This window comes from Podarcis filfolensis (assembly GCF_964270895.1).
Source record: "Podarcis filfolensis genome assembly, chromosome: 5".
In the NCBI taxonomy this organism is placed as follows: domain Eukaryota; kingdom Metazoa; phylum Chordata; class Lepidosauria; order Squamata; family Lacertidae; genus Podarcis; species Podarcis filfolensis.
In genome coordinates, this window is record NC_139608.1 from 96,031,606 (window position 1) to 96,038,230 (window position 6,625).

The window sequence follows — 6,625 nt, forward strand, 5'->3', positions numbered from 1 at the left end:
TGCCACAGTTAAACCACACACAATGTAATTTGTGCTGCTTTTGAGTAAGAAGGCATATGGATCATTCCACTGTTTCAATCCATAATACTTTCCTGACATGTTACCAGGTTGTATGTCTTTTCAGAAGAAAAGCATGTAATGCACTGCTATCTCAGAACAGAAAGTACTAAGGAAATGTAGCTCTTGATGCTGGTTATTGTGGTTTCTATGGGAATACAACACTTGTCACAGTTCTGATATAGTGATGAAATTAAGTTCCTTGGTTGATTAACCTTTAAAGACATGGACTTTGTGTCATTACCAAGGCTCACGAACCACTAACCTGTATTTCCAGTTGAACTACAAACTATACAGTACTTCCACAGGGATTAATATATTTCCCTAGACATATTTCAGATGACAAACTTGTACCTTGTCTAATGCTTCCCCAAATAAACTACTGGGATAATAGATTTTATACAAACTTTAGTAGTGCTTTAAAATTCATTAGACTTTGTCTGCTTTTTCTTTTGAGGGGTACACCAAAACTTTTTTTTCATAAAATGTTTGCCTTAAGCCAACTTGCAAGAGGCATAGGCAATATGAATTCACTCAGACTATTACCCCAAATATATGCTGATTTTCAGACAAAGGAATCAAAAGCAGTGATTTTTATATTACACGCAGAAGACGATGCAATAAATCAGTCTAAATCACAATTGAAGTGGCCAAAAGAAAGCCTTCCCAAACTGTCATTATGAATGTCAACTACATATATCTGTCTCCTTTGGATTCTCACATTGCTTTACGGAGCTCAAGATGGTAGACATGGGGCTATTCCACTTTATCCTCTACCGCACTGTAAGGTACATTGGATATGCCATTGTCTCTGAGCCTAAAGCCACCTAGTGAGCTTCATGGCTGAATTTCTACCTTCTACCTATTGCCCTGCTTCTCAGCAACGCTTCTTGTTTCCCTCTAGGGAAGTACAACCCAGAATCATCCAAAAATAGAAATCTTTTCTATCTTGAGAATTTTATCAGGAGGGATCTCTTAGAACCCAGGGTTGAATCTGACTCAAGAGCTCTGTTACTTGTCTACCTTTGGTCATTCTTCCATACATGCACTGGAATTCCCTTAAAGTGTCTCAATATATATAGCATGTGCAGGAAAAAAACCCAATTCATAAGCAGCTAAAGCATCCTAAGAGACCTTGTTTTTTCCCCTAGACTGAAGTTACACCCAACTTAAGGTCTATTTAGCAAACAACATTTCTTACCTTCTCAAATGCTTGTATAGCCTACCACCCTACCCTGCCAAGCCAAGTCAGCACAACTAATTACAGGTCACATACATGAAATCAACCAAATGCCTCTAAAGCAAATGTTTGTCTAAGTAAGAAAGAGTCATGCTTTTATAATATGTAATCTGAACATAGTGCAAGGAGCAGGCAGTTCCACAACTCTAAACTCACACAGCAACTCTAGTTTATGCTGTCAATACACAAAACAAGTTTCACTTTAAAATACATAATCGAAAGCCAAGTACCACCAGACTTAAATGGTTATTAATATATTTGCATGAAAGTCCTACAGTACCTCATAGTTTCAAGCTATGCTTAGACTGAAGGCCTGCTCAGATGCTACTTATCAGCAAAAAAAAATCAAGCAAGCACAGGTCTTGAACACAGTGAGGGGACACAGGAGAACCCTAACTTACATCTCAGTAGCCTTTAGGCAAATGTGGCAGTCTTCACTGCACTGTACAAGAATCAGATTTTTAAAAAATGTTTAATTGTTACTAAAGCAGTTTCAAAGCATACACAGTTTTATCTTGCCACAATAATTTTTAAATTCAGATGACACATTCAGACAGCATACATATTCCACACAGTGTTAGAAACTGGGATAGGAAAGCTATTTGCCACATGGTTCCTGGGTTACGGGCACAAAAACAGAATGGCTAGTCACCATTTTTCTCCCCAATGCAGCAGCACTTTCTGTTTTTTGAGAGAGAGAATATATTCGGTTTTTTTCGCAATTTGTGGTATTTAGAGGGTTGTGACCAGCCATAGCAAAACAGGTCATAAAGAGAACACATTGGGACTTAAGTTTAGGCACGCACAGGACAGCAACACCCAGTGAACTTCATGGCTGAGTGGGGATTTGAACCCAAGTCCTAGTCCTACAGGCACTCTAACCAAGACACCACACTGGCTCTCCCTGGGGTGAAACGTTATCTTTCAGTTTGCCAAGTCACAGCAAAACAGCTAGATCTCCCCTGCTGCTCCCCACCTCTGCAAGAGAGAAGCAATCCATTTGTTTGCAAACCACAAAGTGTCTGTCCCCTCACAACTGCTTCTTCACAGCTCATTTAGCACATCAAAAAGCTTCCTGGGGAGCAAGCAGAAAGGGAACAGTAGCCAGAGATCTCAAGATCTCCTTTGCTAGGTGGAGGGAGTCACAAAAAACCGGCTGGCAACCATTTAATTTCGAACGCTGATTCCACAGTATAGTAAAATTGGGTAGTCATGCAACAGCAAAGAGTCAAACCGTTCAGTGTTCTCCTGGCCTATCAGTTAATTCCTTCTCCTCCAACCAAGACTATGTTAACAATGGAAGCTAGGAGTTCATTTTGCACTTCAACTGAATTTAAACTCAGTAACAACTGACACTTGTGAAACAGCCTGCAAGAGTAACCATTTGGCATATTACACAATCTGCACGCACAACAAGTATACACATTTCTGTATGACAAGAGTTCGTTCCCCTTTCGTGGCAACTCCTCCTTACTAGGAAGCTCCCTTTAAGACTAAAAGTTGTCTCATTTAGATCAGCACAATACTGTAGCTAGATAATGATATAGACGTTTTTATAGTCTCAAGGGTCAGGCCTGTACTGCAGATGCCATAGCAACAAACACTGTCCATTTGGACATTAGGTCAAGCAACTGTTACAGAAGGCTGCTTATTTTGGTTTAATGTGTTGTCTGAATTAATAAGCCAGTGTTTGTGATTAGCAGAAAAGCCAGAAGGATTGCAAAGTATGACAGTATCTCTTGGAAGATATATTATCTTATCAAGAAGATCAGGTAAGATTCAGGTATTTATTGCAGCCCTCCATATTCACTGCTCTGAAAACTTCAGCTATGTTATGCAGTTTTCTAAGATTTCTAAGTTAATTCATAATAAGTAAAAATTAAAAAGTTGGGTTAAAGTTCAAGACTGGGTTTTTGCAACACACATCATTGCAAAGTCATTAATATGGCTTGTTGAATAATAAGGGAACGGAAAGATGGTGAAGAAAGAAAAGTTTCCTGTCCCCTCCTGACCTCTGAAGTCACCTACACCCCCTGAAAATCATCTCTGGATGGGGGAGTCCTCATGAAAAAAAAAATATTAGGAGGAGTTTAAGACATCATGGTGGAGGGAGATCAGCCAGATCGTGGATCCTAAAGTACGTTAACTTAAAGAAATCCACATAAGTGTTTTCTACCCCTCCACTCCCCTGCACACCATCTCACATGATTCTGGAACCCCCTTCTGATTCTCTGGACAGACTATTTGGGACACAGGTGGCTTCATGAGGAAGAGGATATCAGAAACTGTCCTTCCACAAACCTCTCTAAATTAGCTTACGTTAGGATGAAAGCAGTGATTTATGGAAGTGAGAGCTGGACCATAAAGAAGGCTGACCACCAAAGAATTGATGCTTTTGAATTATGGTGCTGGAGGAGACTCTTGAGAGTCCCATGGACTGCAAGAAGATCAAACCTCTCCATTCTTAAGGAAATGAGCCCTGAGTGCTCACTGGAAGGACAGATCGTGAAGCTGAGGCTCCAATACTTTGGCCACCTCATGAGAAGAGAAGACTCCCTGGAAAAGACCCTGATGTTGGGAAAGATGGAGGGCACAAGGAGAAGGGGATGACAGAGGACGAGATGGTTGGACAGCGTTCTCGAAGCTACCAGCATGAGTCTGACCAAACTGCAGGAGGCAGTGGAAGACAGGAGTGCCTGGAGTGCTCTGGTCCAGGGGGTCACGAAGAGTCGGACACGACTAAACGACTAAACAACAACAGGATGAAAGCCTCTATCCAGAAAGTGTACCACCACACAATTATCATACCGCTTTTCACAAGATCTGAAATGGAAACAAGTATTAAGTACTTAGAACATGAATAAAAATATAAAATGTCATGACCTAGGTTTTTACTGCCAGTGATAATTCCCACTATAAAATATAAGACTTAAATCTACTGATTACAGGAACACGCTAAACTAACGTAGGTTGTAACAGGTAACTTATTCAAGTATAACTTATTCAACTAAGGCTTCTCTTAAACGACAAGGGCCAGGATCTTGAGAATGCTGAGAAACTAGATTTCATTTTAATGAGAGCAAATTGGCTTCACAAAAGGGCCTCAAGGCTACACTAGGCCAGTTTGTAGCAAATAGCTCCAGGCTAGAAAATTTAAAGCGCAAGGGCTAGGAAATGTAGCATATGTAATGAACAACTCTGATCCCAAAAACCTTCAAAAGACATATAGCAAAGTTCATATATATATATAGAGAGAGAGAGAGAATATTGAGACTACACTCAACAACTCAACCTTGCATTTCTATATTGAAATAAAGCTTTTTGGATAGTGGCAGCCTTTATAGTATTCCTAAGAAATCTATGCCAAGCTCATTCTACTAAGTAGACTCTTAGAAAAGTTAGTAGAGACTAATCTCTTCCACCAGGTACCCAAATAAAAAAATTGTTGGCAGCATTCTTGTTCTCATTTTTAAAACTGAAGTTATTATTCTGTTTTATAATACTGTATGTAGTTTTACTATAGGAACTTATTTGCGGGCTCCAGGGGACACAAAAGTAAGGCATAAAGGTAAAGGTAAAGGGACCCCTGACCATTAGGTCCAGTCGTGACCGACTCTGGGGTTGCGGCGCTCATCTCGCTTTATTGGCCAAGAGAGCCGGCATACAGCTTCCGGGTCATGTGGCCAGCATGACTAAGCCGCTTCTGGCGAACCAGAGCGGCGCACAGAAACGCCGTTTACCTTCCCGCCGAAGCGGTACCTATTTATCTACTTGCACTTTGACGTGCTTTCAAACTGCTAGGTTGGCAGGAGCTGGGACCGAGCAACGGGAGCTCACCCCCTTGCGGGGATTCGAACCACTGACCTTCTGATCGGCAAGCCCTAGGCTCTGTGGTTTAACCCACAGCGCCACCTGCGTAAGGCATACGGTACATTTAAAAGTGAACATTTCATCCTCATGAAGATGGGAGCAAGTCTCAAGTTTCCAACATACATGTTTCCCAAATCAATGAACTGTCTGGTGCACTTAAGGAAAGTGCATTAAGGCAATCAGAAGGGTGGGAACATTTCTCAGCTCTTCAGTTTTGTTTTGTTGCAGCTCCTGAAAGGGGTGGGGGCAATTCTAGAAGAAGTAAGCAAAATATATGGCCAAGGTTAGAATTACATGAGCCAGCCTCTGATTTCAACCCGAAGCAGCGGCCACCAGGAAAGCTGGAGAAATGAATCCAAGTGGAGCAGACCAGCACCTCCCCGCTCAGGACACGAGCAGAGGAAAGACAGAGCCGAACACATGTCTGGATTCAAAGCTCACCTTTCCGTCTCCGGGGAGCCTTAGGCCAGCTGCCCTCCGTCCTGCCCTCCGCGCCGCGTCCGCCCTGCACCTCGACGCCCCAGCGAGTCCGGAGCCTCCGCCCCGAAGCAACTCCCTTCTCCCGCCCGCCCGCCTCCTCCTCCGCCCGCCCTCCCGCGCTGATTGGCCGCCGCCGACAGGGCGCCGCCTCCCATTGGCCAGGCCGGCGCCCCGCTGACCCGTGTTCTTCCTCCGTGAGCTGTCGATCAAGGCTGCTGGCTTCCTGGCGCAGGCTGAGGGCAGCTCGGGATGGAGCCGGGAGATGGAAGGCGGGGCTTCACTTCCTCTCTTCGGAGGAGAGCCGAGCCTGGGGGCGGGGCTTAGCAGAGCTCGTCCTGGGATGCGGCGCTGCTCTTACCTTGGCTGCTCTGCTCTTCCAGGGACCCCACGTCCTGCAGCTGCTTCGCCTCCTCCTCTGGCTCTGGTCCTCTTCTTCCTCTGCCCGCTGGATGTGCTTGGTCCTTGGACTACATGGAAATGGCAGAAATGACCAGCAGAATACGAGATCAAGGAGAAGAGCGGGTGGAGGAGGACTGGATGAAGTTTAAAATCTATTTACAAAAACATTGTAAAATTTTTGAATGCTGACGGCACTGAAATGAAATGAAGGGGTTCTAGTAAATAAGGATTGGGAAAGTAAAATAAGTGAGGGAAACTATCTAAGGATAAAACTAATAAGAATGAATTTGCTGATCAATTTTAAAGTGGAATAAAAGAAAGGGAGGCGGGTGGAAGTTAGGAAAATAAGGTAATGAATGATAAGAATTTGAAAAGAGATCTTTTTCTTCTTTTTTCTTCTCCCTTTTTTTCCTCTTTCTTTTTTTCTCTTTTTTGCTAAATGTTTTAATACTTTTTTCTTTTCTTTTTTAATTGTTGGTATTGGTTGGTGTTTTAATATGTATTGTTCTTTTTTATATAGTTTGTCCCTTTTTTTCTTGTAAAACTTAATGAAATATCAATTTAAAAAAAAAAGGATGT

The 6,625-nt window shown here is 42.7% G+C and overlaps 1 protein-coding gene across 3 annotated transcripts in view; it reads right to left on the bottom strand.

Moving 5' to 3' along the window:
- The window catches only part of PACSIN2 (protein kinase C and casein kinase substrate in neurons 2), a 52,902-nt gene extending 47,139 nt beyond the window's left edge, over positions 1 to 5,763 (bottom strand). For 2 of the 3 annotated variants that reach the window (XM_083615818.1, XM_083615817.1), the window contains exon 1: positions 5,609 to 5,753. The gene's annotated coding sequence lies outside the window, so the exon portion shown is untranslated. Of the gene's footprint in view, positions 1 to 5,608 lie in introns of all 3 variants that reach the window. The other variant, XM_083615819.1, reaches the window with a different exon arrangement.
- Positions 5,764 to 6,625: the final 862 nt, after the last annotated feature.